This window comes from Aquarana catesbeiana, linkage group LG02 (assembly GCF_042186555.1).
Source record: "Aquarana catesbeiana isolate 2022-GZ linkage group LG02, ASM4218655v1, whole genome shotgun sequence".
Lineage (NCBI taxonomy): Eukaryota > Metazoa > Chordata > Amphibia > Anura > Ranidae > Aquarana > Aquarana catesbeiana.
Genome location: NC_133325.1, coordinates 68071374 through 68089463, shown reverse-complemented (window position 1 = coordinate 68089463; position 18090 = coordinate 68071374).

Here is an 18090-nt window from a genome sequence, read left to right as displayed (position 1 = left end):
TCCGCTGCTTCCATCCCAAGGGAGAGAGAATCCAGAGGGGGGGCGGAGTGCAGATGTAGATCACTCTGCTGGCGCCTGTGAGGACCTGCAGCCGGAACTATAAAAACTGCATCTGCAAATGCGGCTGGCTTACTCCGCGGCTGAGGTCTTATTTCCATGCTCAGTCACCTCCCACTCGCAGCACAGCTGTTTTTACTGGCCCCAGTGGTGGTGACTGAGTTACACAGGGACAGGACAGATGTTGCAGGTATTTAGCACTGACAAAACTTGTAAAACACAGACAGGGATGGATGATTAGGGTGTGCCTGGGCACATCCGGCACACCCAGTGGGCACGCCTATGTACCCAACATAAAGATTACATCCACACTGACTGCAGTGTGACAAGCTAAATGTACCTATCAGAAACACAGCTCCACAGATCACAGTGAGCCAACACTAAATCTATCTACCTAATCCTAGCACCTATCTAGGAGGCAATAAAACATGTGTTACCGCATTGTAATGCCACGTACACACGGTCAGAATTTCTGACAACAAATGTTCGATGGGAGCATATTGTCGGAAATTCCGACCGTGGGTAGGCTCCATCGGACATTTTAGAGAACAAAGAAGTGGTAACCCCCTAAATTGGGACTTTAAATAGACCACCCACTCAAAAAAGTCCACAAAAAAAAAACAATCTTTAATGTAGAAAAAACATATAAAAACTACAAAAGACAAAGATGCACAACGTACATTACATGGAAAATCATAAAAATGTTGTACACATGGTTGGTATATAACATAAGTGCCCAGATGCCCTCTTTTTTGAGTGGGTGGTCTATTTAAAGTCCCAATTTAGGGGGTTACCACTTCTTTGTTCTCATGAATAGGGATGAGACCACCTTGCTCTGTGTGATATGATGGGAGCCTCGTGCTTTTCCATCGGACATTTTACGTCGGAATTTCCGACAAACAATATTTGAGATCTGGATCTCAAATTTTCCGACAACAAAATCCGTTGTTGTAAATTCCGATCATGTGTACACGATTCCGACGCACAAAATTCCACGCATGCTCGGAATCAAGCAGAAGAGCCGCATTGGCTGCTGAACTTCATTTTTCTCGGCTAGTCGTACGTGTTGTACGTTGCTGCGTTCTTGCCGATCGGAATATCCGACAACATTTGTGTGACCGTGTGTATGCAAGACAAGTTTGAGCCGACATCAGTCGGGAAAAAAACATGGATTTTGTTGTCGGAATGTCCGATCGTGTGTACGCGGCATTACTGTGACTGATCTCAAAAAGATTGCAACTGATTGGTGTATTTATGCTGCATTTGTGGCCAATTATTTATAATAATTGCAGAGAGACATAATTTATATACGTGAAACCAATTCCCATTTCCTGTGGGAACTATAGACCTACTTTTATCATGCTAATGACCCAGCCAGGCCTTTTATATGAGCAACCATCTGTGTTGTATCTCAGGTAGATAATTACTTGTACAAGTATTTATTTGTCGAGAACATGAGGAATTTGCTGATATGGCCATTAAAATGTTCTGAAATGCAAGGAAACTGATGTCAGTAAAAAAACAAGTTAAGGTGAACCTTTCCTTGTGGCGTCCTCTCCATCCAATCAAATCATACACAGCACCTTTGGCAATTATATGACCTTTATGTAACTTCTATGGATTAGCGTATTATTACATTCATAATATCGACTAATTGTGTGCAATGAATGAGTCTTGTTATATGCAAAATTTGCTACATTATTATTTCAAGCATTACATTGGAAAGATTTGCTATATCACCACTGACTGACCTTTACATCACAATTTGCATTAAGTAGTCTTCATTAAGTGTAGTCATGGGACAGATGATAAACATGTGCAGAACTATATGAGAATTTAAAGCTAATGCAAAGAAGCCTGGCGAAAAATGAAATATTGGACAAAGTTTGCCTTTGGAAATGTTTAAGTCCTCCTAGTGTTAAACAGCTAATAACAGGGTACCTACATCCTAAATCAATGTAATCTGACCCAAAGGACAGACAGGAGGAAAAGGGTGTGGGGGGGGGGGCAGAAGGATTTTTTCTGGTACCGTCAAAAGCAATACAGCCAAGTAAAATCAAAAAAACTTTATTACAATTGTATAGAAAGTGTACAGAAAAGACATAAAAGCAAGCATTTTGTTTAAAATAACCTATTATAATGGCTCAACTATAATGCCGCGTACACACGGTCAGACTTTTCGACTGGACTGGTCCGACGGACTCCGACTGACCAAATCCGGCGGACAATTCGATCGTGTGTGGGCTCCACTGGACCTTTAGCGGACTTTTCCAGTCGCAAATCTAACAGACTTTAGATTTGGAACTTGCTTCAAATCTTTACGTCGTAACTCCGCCAGACCCAGAAATCCGCTCGTCTGTATGCTAGTCCGACGGACAAAAACCGACGCTAGGGCAGCTATTGGCTACTGGCTATCAACTTCCTTATTTTAGTCCGGTGTACGTCATCATGTACGAATCCGTCGGACTTTTGTGTGATCGTATGTAGTTAAGTCCGTTCGTTAGAAAGTCCGCCGCAAGTCCGCCAAAAAGTCAGTCGAAAGTCTGTCGGACGGGCTGTCGGACTTTTGTAGCCATAAAGTCCGACCGTGTGTACGCGGCATTACTCTATAATTGTATCCATGCTCATGGATCTACCACGAATATGATTAGGATACACAGTAAAACCTTGGATTGTGAGCATAATTCATTCCAGAAACATGCTTGTAATCCAAAGCACTTGTATATCAAAGCGATATATATTTCCCCATAAGAAATAATGGAAACTCAAATGATTTGTTCCACAACCATTTGTTCATAAATCCTTCAGTTTATAGTCCATATAAAAAAGATTGTAGCAATGTGATAGGTTACGTAACCCTAAAATGTCCATCCACAAATGGAAGCCTCCACAAGGGGATTAGAAGCAAAATCCAGCAGGAGCTACAGGGTATAAAAGAGAAGAGAGGCGCCTCTAAGTGTAGCAATATGGTTACATTTATTGAAGATACCACATTTAGAAACTCACATGGTTGATGAATAAAAGAGGCACATCTAAGTATGCAGGCATCCGGGTAAAGCTGTCCACATTGACCATCCCCCGCCGGCTCCCATCGCTGTCAGTCTGCAATCATGACCGGGAAGACTACACTGCAGTAGAGGGATCTGAAAGCGAGGCTTGAATCGATTGTGGAGCGCAGCGTGGAAGGGATGACGTTGATGGCGGTGAAGAGGATGGTCTATGTGGACAGCTTTACCCCGGATGCCTGCATACTTAGATGTGCCTCTTTTATTCATCAACCATGTGAGTTTCTAAATGTTGTACCTTCATTAAATGTAACCATATTGCTACACTTAGAGGCACCTCTCTCCTCTTTTATACTCAGTTGTGACATGACGCTACTCTTATATCAAGACATCGCTTGTACATCAAGTCAAAATTTAAAAATGTTGTTTGTCTTGCAAAACGCTCTCAAACCAAGTTACTCTCAAACCAAGGTTTTACTGTATAGTGTCAGAAACCATGAACCAGACCGAGACAGAAGTACAATAAAATCACACTTGTTTATTAATAAAAATAAAAAGGTAAATAGAATAAGCATAGTCAAAGCATAGCCAGAGTCCAGTAACCGGATCGGGTAGTCAGCCAAGCCAGAGTTCTGTAACCAGATCGGGTAATCAGCCAGGCCAGAAGTCAGGGATGTAGTAGAGGAACAGCAAGCAGGATAAGGGGCCAGAAGGGATGTCAGTAAAGCCAGTCTTTAAACAGGAACACAGGAGATGGTTTCTTGTGATGTGACCAAGGCGAAGGCAGGAATGAAGTGGGCTGGAGATCTTTAAGTAGGCGGGACTGACAAGCAGATCCACAACAGCTAGTTAACTGTGGAGAGAGATGAGAACTGGCAATTAGCTGACAGCTGAGCCACCAGCTCAGAGAAGGAAGGGCTGAGCCAGCCCTGACATAAAGTTAGTCAATACTCGACATGTTTCGCGGTTAGCCCGCTTCTTCAGGAGTTCAAATAGGAAAAAGATCAATCCTATAACAAAGAAAAAATTCCAAAGATATAATCTATTTGAATAAAGTATATAATACTAATTACATTCTGAGCAGCTGTGATAATCGCTCAGGCACTTACCCCAAATTTCAAATACACCATAGATGGAAAAGTAGACCATACGAGGGCGCCAGATAAACTCCCCTGGGGTGAGTGTGGGGGCAGACCCTCTTGTCTGTCACTCGTCCCAGGGGAGTTTATCCCAGCACAAATCTTTGCCCCGATCCCCCAGCTCCAATCCCCCCCACCCCCAAAAATCTTCCCCATGCAATACCTCTACAACTAAAATTTCCCCTCCTGGTACACATTTACTCCCCCCCAACCCCCCCCCCCTCCCAACACAAAACCCCCTCAATCCCCCCTCCTAGCACAAATCTTCTTCCCCCCTCCCAAGACAAATCCCCAAAATCACCACTCTTAGCACACATGACCACATTTCCCCTCTTAGAACAATACTTAACCCCTGCCGCCGCTCCCCCAAAATTCCCTGTTCCAACACAAATCCCCTCCCCTTTCCAATCTCCCTCCCACCTCACATGATACCACAGTGCCCAGGGCAACCGTCCTTGCTGCCCACCCCTTGTCCCGGCCCTGGCTACTAAGTCATGGTCAGCCACTCTGCCCCCCAGTGGGGCTCCCAATTTAAGAAACCTTCTGGACATTTTATTTAATTGATATTATGTAGTATGTACCAATAGGGGCTGGAAGACACAAAGGTGTGCAGCCTGTACCTTTAACTAAAACATCACTTACGGGTGGACTGACCCTTTAAGAGTCCACCTCGCCCTCAGATAAACCAAATGTATTCTAGTTTTCTTTTTTTTTACCATTTCCTCTTTTATCTCTGACACTTGGATACAGTGGTCTAAAAGCTATGAAAGGAAAAGAAGCTTATAAGATGAATGAATTGGGCTGAGTAGCTCTGTGTGTCAGAATTATTCCATCCTGTGATTATATAAAAATGGACACCATTAAAGATCAAAGTGAGTAGAGATATACAGTATACATGCCAAAGCTTTACTTTTCAAAAGGAGAAAAGGAATTAAAAATACTTTAAAAAGATTGGTATTTTTAGTTTAAACAGGACACTCAAACGCTGAAATCATGCAAAACTAAATTATTGGTGAAATCTGCTATTAAAGTATATCTAAAGCCTTTCTTTTTTTTTATGATCTGCCGGAAATTCACTTAGCTCCCAAGACTTGCTGTGTTCTAACAATACACCAAATTTTTGAGTTGTCAGTTCTGCCCAGTTGTCTTTCATCAAACTATAAGGGAAGCAGGGGCGCTGCCCCCCAAAGTTTTGACCATTATTTTTAGCCACTTGCTGACCAGCTCACGCAGATGTACTGCGGCAGGTCGGCTCTCCTGTGTGAACCGACGTACCTGTACATCAGTCGTGCAAGGAGGATAGCGGGTGCTGTGGGTTTGTGCCCGCGGGTCCCGCAGGCTTGATGTCCACCTGCGACCCGCGTTCTCTGTGTACAGAGGCAGAATGGGGAACTGCCTATGTAAACAAGGCGATTCCCCATTCTGCCTAATGACATGACAGGGATCTACTGCATAGTTGCCAACATTGTAAAAAAAAAATGTGGGACACTTTTGTGGCTGTAGGCGGAGCCGTCCAATAATTAGGGGGCGGGGCATTCATCTGTAGGCGTGGCTTAGCAAAAATATACAGGTTCGGCGTGCGAAGCGCGTCGTGGCGAAAAATGGGCGTGGTTTACGCAACATAGTGGGCGTGGCTTAAACGGGCGTGGCTCAAGAGGGTGTGGTTAGAGTCTGAGATGAATGAGGGATGGAGAGGGAGAGAGGGGGAGAGGGGAGAGGGATTAGAGGGGTGAGGGATTAGAGGGGGAGAGGGGGAGAGGGAAATGACGGGACAGCAGCCCCAGATCCTACACAACAATAAAAATATGTGTATTCTAGAAAGTTTAACAATCAGCAGATAAAGATACTCCAAACACCTGGTGTTAGCACTTCAACCATCCCGGCACCATGGTTGTTATGGTGTCAGGATGATTGAAGAGCATTATTTCTATTATTACATTGTAATATAAAATGAAATAATTCAACTCACCATAATGCAGAATCAGTGGGATCCCTGAGCGTGTCACTAGCCACGTCGCCTGCCACCAGCCGTCCATCCTTGCGTCAGATGTCCCAGCAGAGTCCGTCCTTGCATCAGGTGCCCCCAGCGGAGCCCCCCCTTACATCAGATGTCCCCAGCCGAGCCCCCCTCACACCAGGAGTCCCCGGCGGAGCCCCCCCTCACACCAGGAGTCCCCGGCGGAGCCCCCCCTCACACCAGGAGTCCCCGGCAGAGCCCCCCTCACACCAGGAGTCCCGGCGGAGCCCCCCCTCACACCAGGAGTCCCCGGCGGAGCCCCCCCTCACACCAGGAGTCCCCGGCAGAGCCCCCCCCTCACACCAGGAGTCCCCGGCAGAGCCCCCCCCCTCACACCAGGAGGCCCCGGCAGAGCTCCCCCTCACACCAGGAGTCCCCGGCGGAGCCCCCCCTCACACCAGGAGTCCCCGGCGGAGCCCCCCCTCACACCAGGAGTCCCCGGCGGAGCTCCCCCTCACATCAGGAGTCCCGGCGGAGCCCCCCCTCACACCAGGAGTCCCCGGCGGAGCCCCCCCTCACACCAGGGGTCCCCGGCAGAGCCCCCCCTCACACCAGGAGTCCCCGGCGGAGCTCCCCCTCACACCAGGAGTCCCCGGCGGAGCCCCCCCTCACACCAGGAGTCCCCGGCGGAGCCCCCCCTCACACCAGGAGTCCCCGGCGGAGCTCCCCCTCACATCAGGAGTCCCCGGCGGAGCTCCCCCTCACATCAGGAGTCCCCGGCGGAGCTCCCCCTCACATCAGGAGTCCCCGGCAGAGCCCCCTCTCACACCAGGAGTCCCCGGCGGAGCCCCCTCTCACACCAGGAGTCCCCGGCGGAGCCCCCTCTCACACCAGGAGTCCCCGGCGGAGCTCCCCCTCACATCAGGAGTCCCCGGCGGAGCTCCCCCTCACATCAGGAGTCCCCAGCGGAGCTCCCCCTTACACCAGGAGTCCCCGGCGGAGTCCCCCCTCACATCAGGTGTCCCAAGCGGAGCTCCCCCTCACATCAGGAGTCCCCAGTGCCCCCCCTCACATCAGGTGTCCCCAGCGGAGCGCCCCCTCACATCAGGTGTCCCCAGCGGAGCCCCCCTCACATCAGGTATCCCCGTTGGAGCCCCCCCTCACATCAGGTGTCCCCAGCGGAGCGCTCCCTCACATCAGGTGTCCCCAGTGGAGCCCCCTCACATTAGGTGTCCCCAGTGGAGCCCCCCTCACATCAGGTGGACCCCCCCTCACATCAGGTGTCCCCACTGCCCCCCCCTCACATCAGGTGTCCCCAGTGCCCCCCTCTCACATCAGGTGTCCCCAGTGCCCCCCTCTCACATCAGGTGTCCCCAGTGCCCCCCCCACATCAGGTTTCCCCAGTGCCCCCCCCACATCAAGTGTCCCCAGTGCCCCCCCCTCACATCAGGTGTCCCCAGTGCCCCCCCACCTCAGAGGTGTCCTAGTAGTGTGTCCGCAGCATCATGGCTAGAACCCCCGCCCCTTTCCATATCAGACTGGCAGCGGGGCGGGAGGGTAGGCGGAGCGGGGCGGGGGGTAGGCGGGGCGAGGTGGAGCAGGGCGAGGCGGAGCGGGGCGGAGGGTGGGCGGCGACGCAGAAGCTCCGTCTAGCCCCCCCCCCGCCGTCTTCCTGAACTTCAATAAAATGGTGGCCGGCGGTTTCGAAAATCGAGAACCAGATTTTTCGGGACATTTCCAGGGACACCACAAATTCGGGAATGGAGTCCAAGTCCCGGGAATGTCCCGGGAAATCCGGGACAGTTGGCAACTATGCTACTGCTCCCAGTGATCAGGAACAGTGATCTCTGTCATGTCCCATTGAGCCCATCCCCCTACAGTTAGAACACACCCAGGGAACACATTTAACCCCTTGATCGCCACTTAGTGTTAACCCCTTCACTGCCAGTGTCATTTTTACATTGATCAGTGCATTTTTACAGCACTGATCAATGTAATAATGTCACTGGATACCTTTATGTGGATAACACACTCATTTATCTGGGAGATACCGCCGCCTCTTTGAGAACAGTGATGGGGATTCTAACTGACTTTGGTGGGTTCTCAGGCTTTACCATAAACTGGTCCAAGTCAATTCTAATGCCCATTGACCCCTTGACAGCACCGCTACCCACGGGAGTGAGCCAAATTACCATAGCAAATAGCTTCAGATACTTGGGGGTGGTGGTAACCCCGAACCCCGCCAACCATCTTCGGTTGAATTTGGGCCCGCTACTGGACAGACAGAAAGTCAAGTGTACTAGCTGGTGTAAGCTCCTCCTGTCGGTAGTGGGCAGAGTGAACCTAATAAAAATGGTGTGTGCGCAGCAACTCTTATATGTGTTTCATAATTCACCTATGTGGATTTCGAATAAATGGTTCAAACGTATTGACTCTTTAATGCGAGATCTGATATGGAAGAAGAAGAAGGCTAGAATCAGTCTGACCACCCTACAATACGGGAAGGATCAGGGGGGACTGGCAGTACTGCACCCTAAAATGTATTTTATAGCTTCACAAATTCAACAACTATCGGGGTGAGGACGAGACGCAGGCGAGGATCTCGTAGCTAAATTGGTGATTATGTCTTACCCCACATTGAAGGCTGCCTCCCATATGGAGATGGATTTACCGAGCATCCCATCCTCTGCCCCAACAGGGAACCTCCTTAGGAAGGTATGGAAGGAATTTCTAAAAGCTATGTTTATTAGGGGCCCACTGCCCTTTACACCTCTATGGAACAACCCCAGGTATCCATAACTCCTTGAATTGCAGGGGTTCTCCTCCTGGAGACAGGGGGGGATCTGGTTCTTCCCGCAGCTCTACGAGGGGACCATCCTAAAAACATACAAACAGTTATGCACAGAATTCCCGCTCACCTCAAGGGGCTTTTATAAATATCTCCAACTTAAACATGCCCTGCGGGCACAGCAACAAATGCACTCCTTAGCTGTATCATCCTCTTCTTTGCTGATAGAAGTCCTCCAGGCGGACGCCCAGAAGGGACTGATATCTAAAATATATGCAGAATTGTTGTCCTCTGTCTGAGATCACGCCTCTCTCAAATGTAGAGCCCGGTGGGTGGAAGACATTGGAGACATAGATGAGGATCAATAGGACATGGCCTTAGAATCAATTCCTGCAATATCTGTCTCAGCCTCTCGAACTTTCACAATTGTTTATTTTGCATAGAGCTTATCGAACACCAATACAACTCCATAGATGGGGCCGGAGAGACTCTCCCCCATGTCCAAAATGTAACGTACATCAGGGGGATTTTATACACTTACTCTGTAGATGCCCTAAACTCCACCGATATTGGGTGGAGTTATCCCAATGTATCTTCAGATTGGCTCAGATACCGGTACCCCTGAACCCCCTGGTGTACCTGCTAGGGGCAATTGATGAGGAGATGTACCTGAAAGGAATGTATTACATGATAACCAGGCTGCTGTACCTAGCTAGGAAACGTATAGCTAGATATTGGATGGCATCTACAGTTCCCACAGGGAAACAATGGATCACTTATGTTAATTCACTTCTTCTCAGGGAGCGACTAGCATACAGCCACAGGAAGGCAGCGAGAAAATTTGGTCCTATTTGGCAGCCATGGCTGGACAAACCCAGCCTTGCCCCTCCACAACTGGTGATGGACAGGCTCCTGAAGTAGAAGCCCGCCACTGTTATCGGGGGGGAGAGGGAGTGAGAGGTAGAAAAATCAGGTTAGGTCATGTTCAAAAGTAAAGCACTAGAATCTGCATAATTCGTTGGCTGAAGAAGTGTCTAATACTGTTATAACACATCGGATCGCAAGTGCTAGTTGGTGTTTTAGTTGAAAAACCACAATATCTGTATTAACTTCTGTCATTGCTCATGCTTTATGGATGTCCGGTACAATTTGTTCAATATGTATTATCTTTTTCTTACCTGCTGCAATCATTGTATGCATTGAAAGAGTAACTTATCAATAAAAAAAAATAATGTCACTGGTCCCCAAAAAGTGTCATTTGGGGTCAGATTTGTCCGCCGCAATGTCGCAGTCCCACTAAAAATCGCAGATCGCCGCCATTACCAGCAAAAACAAAAAAATAAAAATCCCTAAATCTATCCCGTAGTTTGTAGACGCGATAACTTTTGCGCAAACCAATCAATATACGGCGATTGTGATTTTTTTTACCAAAAATATGTAGAAGAATATATATCAGCCTAAACTGATGAATACATTTGTTTTTTATATATTTTTTTATCTGTATTATAGCAGAAAGTAAAAAAAAACAAAACATTTTTTTCTTAAAAATTGTTGTTTTTTTTTTTGTTTATAGCGCAACAAATAAAAACAGCAGAGGTGATCAAATACCACCAAAAGAAAGCTCTATTTGTGGGTAAAAAAGGACGCCAGTTTTGTTTGGGTACAGCATCGCACAACCGCGCAATTGTCAATTAAAGTGACGCAGTAACATATCCCATAAAATGGCCTGGTCATTAAGGGGGCAAATCCTTCCGGGGCTGAAGTGGTTAAATAAATGATAATATGACTAACATTTTTTAACACCTTAAAGTTATTTTTTTTATTTATATTATAATTTATTTATTTCTATATGTGTGCAGTACACTGTGCGGGGCGCCAGACTAATAGAAGTCTATTAGGTCCATCAATTTTTAACAAGCATGTGATTAGAGCCTAATTGGCTTGTTTTATTATTATTATTATTATTATTATACAATATTTATATAGCGCCAACAGTTTACGTAGCGCTTTACAACTTGAGGGTAGACAGTACAAATACAATACAATTTGATACAGTAGGAATCAGAGGGCCCTGCTCACTTAGAGCTTACAATCTAAGAGGGAAGGTTAAGAGATACAAGAGGTAATAGCTGTGGGTGATGTGCTGATTGAGAAGATAAATGTACAGTTGTTAGGTGGGGGCCAGATAGGCTTCTCTGAAGAGATGAGTTTTCAGGGATCGTCTGAAAGTGGATAAGGTAGGAGAAAATCGGACGGATTGGGGAAGAGCATTCCAGAGGATGGGGGAGGCTCTGGAGAAGTCCTGAAGGCGAGCATGGGATGAGGTGACAAGGGAGTTTGAGAGCAGGAGGTCTTGGGAGGAGCGAAGAGAACGATTAGGTTGGTATTTTGTGACTAGGTTAGAGATGTAGCTAGGGGCCAGGTTGTGGATGGCTTTGTAAGTTATAGTTAGTATCTTGAATTTAATTCGGTGACTGAGTGGCAGCCAATGGAGGGATTGGCAGAGGGGTGTAGCAGACGCTGAGCGGTTTGTGTGGTGGATGAGCCTGGCCGCAGCGTTCATGATGGACTGAAGTGGGGATAGCCTATTTAGAGGTAAACCAATGAGGAGGGAGTTGCAGTAGTCAAGGCGGGAGATGACCAGGGAGTGGATTAGAAGCTTTGTGGTGTCATTGGTTAGGAAGGGGCGTATCTTGGAGATGTTGCGAAGACAGAGGCGGCAAGCTTTGGATAGTGATAGAATGTGGGGTCGAAAGGTTAGTTCAGAGTCCAGGATTACACCTAGGACCTTGGCGTGGGGAGATGGGTTGATAGTTGAGCCGTTGATCTTGACAGGGAGATCAGGGGAAGTGGCACCTGAGGGAGGAAATATCATGAGCTCGGTTTTGGATAGGTTGAGTTTGAGAAAGTGATGTGACATCCAGGCTGATATGTCTGCTAATAAGTTGGTAATGCGTGAGGAGACAGATGGAGAGAGCTGGGGGGTGGAGAGATAGATTTGGGTGTCATCAGCGTAGAGATGATATTTAAAGCCGTGGGAGGCAATCAATTGACCCAGGGAGGTGGTGTAGATTGAGAAAAGGAGAGGTCCGAGAACAGAACCTTGGGGGACCCCAACGGAAAAAGGAAGAGGAGAAGAGGAAGTAGAGTTGTAAGTGACACTGAAGGAGCGGTGGGATAGGTAGGATGAGAACCAGCGAAGAGTACAGTCACGGAGACCAAAGGAGTGGAGTTTTTTGAGGAGGAGGGGGTGGTCCACTGTGTCAAAGGCAGCAGAGAGGTCCAGGAGAAGTAGTACAGAATAGTGTCCATTGGCTTTAGCCATTAGTAGGTCATTTGAGAGTTTAAGGAGAGCAGTTTCCGTGGAGTGTTGAGGGCGAAAACCGGACTGAAGGGGATCAAGAAGTTTATTCATGGTCAGATGGTCGCTTAATCGGTTGTAGACCAGTCTTTCAAGAAGTTTGGAGGAGAAGGAGAGTAAGGAGATGGGACGTAAGTTGTTGAGATTGGTGGGATCCAGTGAGGGCTTTTTTAGTATGGGGGTGACTAGCGCATGTTTTAGAGAGTTTGGGAAGATGCCACAAGAGAGGGAGAGGTTGAAAATGTGAGTTAGAGAGCGTAGAATCGAGTCAGAGGGTGAGCGTAGCATTTGCGAGGGAACAGGATCCAGGGGGCAAGTGGTTAGATGAGTGCTAGATAAAAGTTTAGCAACCTCAGTAGTAGTAGCAGGGTTGAATGAGGGAAGTAATGATTGTATCTGTGGACATGGAGTGTTGCATGGGGGAGGTTTTTGCGCATTGGCGATCTCCTCATGAATTGTATCAATCTTAGTTTTGAAGTGATTGGCAATCTCCTGGGCAGTGAGTGAGTTGGTGGGTGGAGGCAGTGGAGGACAGAGTAGAGTGTTGAAGGTAGAGAAGAGTTGACGTGGACTGGATGAGAAGGTGTTGATGAGTGTGATAAAGTAGGTCTGTTTGGCAGTGTGAAGGCAGGAGTAGTATTTTAGGAGGGCAGATTTATATTGTGTGAAGTCTTCCTGGGTCTTAGTCTTATGCCACAGGCGCTCAAGAGCGCGGCTACGTTTTCTGAGACTTCTGGTGTCATCTGTTTGCCAGGGTTGTAGCAGTCGGGGCCTAATTCTGTGTGTAGTGAGGGGGGCCAGCTTGTCTAGGGAGGAAGACAGTGAGCTGTTGTAAACGAAAGTAGCTAGGTTGGGACAGGACAGGGGGGAGATTTTGTCATAGAGGTGATCAGTAGCAGAGTAGAGAAGAGAAGGGTTGAGGTGGCGAAGGTTTCTGCGTGTAACTGTTAGGCGGTTGGAGGGAGAAGAGGTGGAAGACAAGGAGAGAGCAAAACTAATAAGGTGGTGATCAGAGAGTGGGAGTGGATTGTTGGAAAGGTTGCACAGAGTGCACAGATAGGAGAAGGCAAGGTCAAGGGTGTTGCCATTGGAGTGGGTAGGAGCCTGTATCCATTGCTTAGGTTTTACGTTGTCCTCTACTCTCCGAACCCTACCACTTTTGATTTTAGTGAATCAAAATTCACCATTGCGTCACTTTCGGTTTCCGGCTTCTCGTCCCCGCCAATTAGGAGGCTGAAGATTTAGAACAGGGAAGCTGTCGGGTATTAGGGGAGCTGTGACAGCCCAGGCTGGAGGCTCCGTTTGCAGGTAAGGCCCTGGAGGGGGTTGTTTGCGCCCAAACCCCCCACCACCCCCGAAAAAAATGTTTTTTTTTATCACCAGCTGCCACTGCAAACTACCCAGCTGCTCCCACACTCCCATTACCACAACATGGAGTCTAAAGCTCTGAATTTCTGACATGATAAACAGGTATTTTTTGTACTTGTCGAATAGATGACAAATCAAATCCAGTGCTTAAAGTGGAACTTCGCTCTCTCAATCAATAGTGAATATTTTTTAATCCTTATGCTGCTAGCATTAGTAAAAATATAGGAAAGTATATTTTTTAACTTGTTTCAAACTTTTATTTCACATTTATTCAGTTACTTCCTGGTTTCTGGCCTAGTCATATATTCCAGGAGTCTTCAGGAGAGGAGGAGGGGTTTCTCAGCTAAGCACACCCTCCTGCCTGCTTGCCTTAGTGAATGGCAAATGGATTCTAGGAAGTAAATGGTACATTAATTATCTGCTCTTACGCAAGATGGCCACAACCAGAAATGCTAGAGGGTGGTTTCCAAAGTAATTTCTCAGCAAAATAAAGCATGGAGACATGGATGGATGGGAAAGTTTGCTTTATATTACATTACAAATTAATTAAATAGTGTTTTTGGTTTGTGGTGCTCAGATGCAGTATAGTTCCACTTTAAAGCTTAAGTTTAGATATGGCAACTTTTACATAGTTACATTGGTCCAGCTTGGACCAATGTAAGTATGTATGTAACATACTTATGGAATCTCAGTGAAAGCTGGAAATCACTGTAGTATGCACCACTGCTACAGTGATTTCCATTATCTTCCGGGTCCTGTGCATGAGCTCCATTCAGAGAACACTTTTCATTTTCTCAATGAATGCAAAATGTTTCCTGATTGGACAAGGTAAAGATTGCCATGCCACTGCTCCAATCAGAGAACGCTTGGCATTAATTGAGAAGATACAAAGTCTCTCCTGAATGGAACCCTCACCAAGAGGGCAATCTCCTCTGTTAACAATGTGGCAGGGTGGCGGCTCGGCACGAAACCCAGAAGCTAATGGAGATCAGTAGTGGTGCCTACGACAGTGATTTCCAGCCTCCATGGGGATCCCACAGGTATGGCACATACATACACAATATTACCAAAAGTATTGGGACGCCTGCCTTTACACACGCATGAACTTTAATGTCTTTAATGTCTTAGTCCCAGTCTTATGCCCCGTACACACGGTCGGATTTTCCGATGGACAATGTCCGATCGGAGCGTGTTGTCTGAAATTCCGACCGTGTGTGGGCTCCATCGGACATTTTCCATCGGATTTTCCGACACACAAAGTTGGACAGCAGGAGATAAAACTTTCCGACAACAAAATCCGATCGCGTCAATTCCGACCGTGTGTGGCCTGTTCCGACGCACAAAGTGCCACGCATGCTCAGAAGAAATTCCGACACGGGACACCTCGGTCTGGTAAACTTAGCGTTCGCAATGGATACAGCACTTTCGTCACGCTGCAATGTTCAAAATGGTTTAATACAGCGCACTCTCTTCTTCTTTATAATGTGACAAGAATTAAGTAGTTTTGATGCTCATATTCACACACACTTCTCACAAACTTATTTCGTTACTATTTATCAGGATTCCCTCAATATATTTTGATTTCTCACATCTGACAACATTTTTTAAAATTTTTTTTGGACTTTAATGTAGATTCTTTTTTTGTTTTTCTCTTTTTTAATTTTGTTTTTTTGGTGATTTTGATTTGTACTCCCGAAAATGTTTGTGTGTTTTTTGTGACAAGTTCCCACAACACCATTGATATGTTGTTCTATTTAATCTGTAGGAGATTGTTTGGTGTTGTTGTCCCTTGTTAATTTCACATTGTACTTTAGAAATGTACCTGAATCGTCACCAACAAACTGTCCTTTTTGGATGAAAACACACACAGGAGAGTAGAATTTACCTAAAAAAAATTTATTAAGGGGTCACAACTATAAACAAAGAGGGAGGCAACGCTGGAGAAACTGCAGAAGTGGGCGAAGCCTTGGACCCCCAGGGCAGACATCAATTATTTAAAAGCAAAATTGGTGGCCTGAGGAGTCCTTATCTAAGGGAGGGCAGTGTGGTCCAGAAGTCCCAGAGATCCGGAAAGCAGCAGATGACATCTGTGTCCCCAGGCTGTGGTCATACGAGAGACTGCATCTTCTGTCAGACCAGACTGAACCCAGGGCAATCACTCTTTGGTCTTCCTTCCACGCTTCCTTCCAGCCTTTGGCTGTGGTGGTGGAGTTGTGGCAGCAGGAGGAGGAGGAGGATCGTCGATCTCAATGACATCCGTCTTGTGTGTCAGTTCCCCACTCTCCCCCTTACGTAGGACTTTATAAATCAGGTCCTCAGAGATCTTGCGTTGGCCCTCCTGCATGCCCTGCAATTTGGTGGCAGCCATGCAGGCAAAGGCCTCTTCAGGACTGGGGAAGGCTCTGAGGGATGCCGAAGCCTCCTGGATCAGCCTATACGCTGAATCCTGCACAGGACTGGGAGTCATCTTCCTGGCTCGTTTATGTGGCAGGCGGAGGGGAGGAACCTGACACTCAGTCAGGCTGTGACTTGTCCCAGGCTTCTCTTGGCTGCCACTTAGCCCCGCCTCCTCCTGGCTGCCACTAATCCCCGCCTCCTCCTGGCTGCCACTAATCCCCGCCTCCTCCTGACTGCCACATTCCACAGCCTCCTCCTGGCTGAGGTCTTCCTGTGTATGAAAAAGGGACATAGTTTTAGTATTGTTTTCATCAATCACACACAATTTTCACCTCCTGACTGCTGCAAATTGAATGTTAACAAATATAACAGACTATCCTTTTGAGCCCAGCATTTTGCATTCTTGTCCCAATTTTGGGTGCCCACTACTGTCTATTGATATGTAAAACACTTTTTTTAATCAGCAATTAATGATCAATAATAACATCTAGTAAACATCATTTATTTATTGCCCAGAAATCTGTCGAAGAATGCTATACCTGACTCCAGCTGGGCTCCTCCACTTCTTCCTGGCTGGAAGGCCCAGGTTGGACATCGGAAGCCTCAGCTGGTATGGAAGGAAGCGTGGAAGGAAGAGTGGAGAGGGATTCCCTGACTTCAGTGTGGTCTGACAGAAATCGCAGTCTCTCATAGTACCACAGCCTGGGGACATAAATGTCATCTGCTGCAGCTCCGGATCTCTGGGAATCTGTGACCTTCTTGCGCTCCCTAAGATAAGTGCTCCTCAGGCCACCAATTTTGGCTTTTAAATAAGGGATGGTTGCCGTGGGGACCACCGGCTTCACCAAATCCAGCAGTTTCTCCAGCGCTGCCTGCCTCTTTTGTTTATTATTATAATGGGGGTGTCTCACTTGCCACAGACAGGGCAGCTCCCTGTACTTGTCAATGAACAGGGGCAGGAAATTGTGGTCGTTGAACCCATCCATTTTCTCTGCAAGACACAACACAAGACAAACCCTAATGTCAGGCCAAACTCCCCTAATCTTGTTACAATATAGGCTTCCATTTCGAAGCAGTATAGGCCCAAGTTTAGATCCTACCTTCGTTAGCACGATCGGCGTCTCCGATGCTCCTTCCTTCGCTCACAGATCGTACGTAAGACGCGCGCGTTACGATTTATACACACTGCGCATGCGTATAACTCCGCCCGCCCCTGACGTTCTTTCTATTCTATTCCCCGCCCCTTTTCGTTCGGCGCAGTGGAGGAAGAGCACATGGCAGATAGACAGCAGGATCGTGCTAATTACAGCAACGAGGAGGAGGAGGAGGAAAGGCCGGAGCCTGAAACGTCCCAATCCAGAAGGAGATTAAAGGACTCAAATATGTCCTTTGGGGAGATGTTGGAGATGGTGGACATCCTGAAGAAGGCCGACTATGATGGAAAGTATGGGCCTTACCCCAACCCCAATGTCCGAAAGGCCAAGATCATGGCGAAAGTGGTCAGGAGTAGGGATGAGCCGAACACCCCCCGGTTCGGTTCGCACCAGAACCCGCGAACGGACCGAAAGTTCGCACGAACGTTAGAACCCCATTGACGTCTATGGGACTCGAACGTTCGAAATCAAAAGTGCTCATTTTAAAGGCTAATTTGCATGGTATTGTCCTAAAAAGGGTTTGGGGACCCGGGTCCTACCCCAGGGGACATGTATCAATGCAAAAAAAACTTTTAAAAACGGCCGTTTTTTCGGGAGCAGTGATTTTAATGATGCTTAAAGTAAAAAAAAAAAAGTGAAATATTCCTTTAAATATCGTACCTGGGGGGTGTCTATAGTATGCCTGTAAAGTGACGCGTGTTTCCCATGTTTAGAACAGTCCCTGCACCAAATGTCATTTTTAAAGGAAAAAATCTCATTTAAAACTGCTTGCGGGTTTAATGTCATGTCGGGTCATGGCAATATGGATGAAAATCAGTGAGACAAACGGCATGGGTACCCCCCAGTCCATTACCAGGCCCTTTG